The sequence below is a fragment of the Oryx dammah genome, unplaced genomic scaffold (genome assembly GCF_014754425.2).
Source record: "Oryx dammah isolate SB20612 unplaced genomic scaffold, SCBI_Odam_1.1 HiC_scaffold_25, whole genome shotgun sequence".
Classification (NCBI taxonomy): domain Eukaryota; kingdom Metazoa; phylum Chordata; class Mammalia; order Artiodactyla; family Bovidae; genus Oryx; species Oryx dammah.
Genome location: NW_024070209.1, coordinates 7,782,148 through 7,783,984, shown reverse-complemented (window position 1 = coordinate 7,783,984; position 1,837 = coordinate 7,782,148). Strand labels below are relative to the sequence as shown.

Below are 1,837 nucleotides of genomic sequence, written 5' to 3'. Positions count from 1 at the left end.
TTGGTAGGAAATGAAAGGAAACAGCTATTTGAAGAAGCTCCTTAGTGAGGGCAAAGCACAGTCCTGCTCTTGACCATACGTGATTTTTCTCAGGATCTCTTAGAGTCAGATTTTCTAACAGGACATATCAACTCCATCACTAAAGTATCCAAAAAAATGAATATATTTACATAGGATATGGGCTTCCCTTGTGGCTCATATGGTAAAGAATCTGCCTGCAATGCAGGAGACCTGGGTTTGATCCCTGGCTTGGGAAAATCCCCTGAAGAAGGAAATGGAAAATCCATTCCAGTATTCCATGGACAGAGGAGCCTGCTGGGCTACAGCCCGGGGTGGCAAAGAGTTGGATACAACTGAGCAACTAACACTTTCACTTCACTTTCATTTCACAAAGATATAAATACATAAGAACCATTCATCAGGAACTGAGATCATCTCTTCTAAAAACAGCATTTCTGCTTTTATTGGTCATTTATTATTTCCCTTGAGAAATTTTCTAAAAGGCTCATATAAAGACTCTATATTCAGTTTCAATAAAATAAAATAAAGTCCAGCTTTTGGAACTGGATCCAGTCCATGAAACAGCTCCAATACTTTTCCCTCTCCTATATAATTGTCATTTTGTCATAATTGTCTTAGAGGATGTGTTTTATTCATTCAACAAAAAAGACTATTCTGTGAATGAGAGAAATTGGCAGCAGCTTTTGGTATTAACTACCTGTGTCAGTACAAAATTTCCCTGAAATTTTGAAATAACATTTCTGAAAATGTTTCACATGTATTTTTGACAGCATCTTAAAATGTTTAAGTAGTATTTTTATATATATATTTTAGTTGTACCACAAGATTCAACATACTTTAAAATATTATATATGTTTGTAATATTAATATATAAAATACCTTAGAAATATATTTATAAACCTAATAACCTTACAGAGTAAGTAGATCCAGGTCTCATATTCCCAGGATGGACTTAAGAAATCGCAGGGCTCTCTGCAAACTTAGTGGATCCAGTGGTATGTGTGACTGTCTACAGGTGGGACCACAGGGAAAATGCATTTAGGTTATACTATACAAAAGACACTTCCCTAGGTAATAAGAAGAATCAGAAATACAGTCCATTCTCTGTTTGCCAAGCTTTATGTTTTGGTTAGGCTGGATTAGGTGGGAGCAAGGGACACTTAATTCTACACAGAGAACTAGAGGCTCACAAAGCCACCAGCCCCAAATCTGAGTCCTTCCAAGGATATAACCATTGAATTGAAAGGAAATTATTCAGTGCTCGCTTCGGCAACACATATATTAAAATTGGAATGATACAGAGATTAGCATGGCCCCTGAGCAAGGATGATACGCAAATTCGTGAAGCAGTCCATATTTTTGACATTTCTCCAAAGAAGACATACAGATGGCTAACAAACACATGAAAAGATGCTCAACATCACTCATTATCAGAGAAATGCAAATCAAAACCACAATAAGGTACCATCTCACACCGGTCAGAATAGCTGCTATCAAAAAGTCTACAAACAGTAAATTCTGGAGAGGGTGTGGAGAAAAAGGAACGCTCTTACACTGTTGGTGGGAATGCAAACTAGTGCAGCCACTATGGAGAACAGTGTGGAGATTCCTTAAAAAACTGCAAATAGAACTGACATATGACCCAGCAATCCCACTGCTGGGCATACACACCGAGGAAACCAGAATTGAAAGAGACACGTGTACCCCAGTGTTCATCACAGCACTGTTTACAATAGCTAGGACATGGAAGCAACCTAGATGTCCATTGGCAGATGAATGGGTAAGAAAGCTGTGGTACATATACACAATGGAATAT

General features: G+C 37.8%; 1 non-coding gene across 1 annotated transcript; it reads left to right on the top strand.

Moving 5' to 3' along the window:
- Positions 1–1,278: 1,278 nt before the first annotated feature.
- LOC120852388 lies at positions 1,279–1,382 on the top strand. Its single transcript, XR_005718561.1, has one exon. It is a non-coding gene; the product is annotated as a U6 spliceosomal RNA (small nuclear RNA).
- The last annotated feature ends 455 nt before the right edge of the window (positions 1,383–1,837 follow it).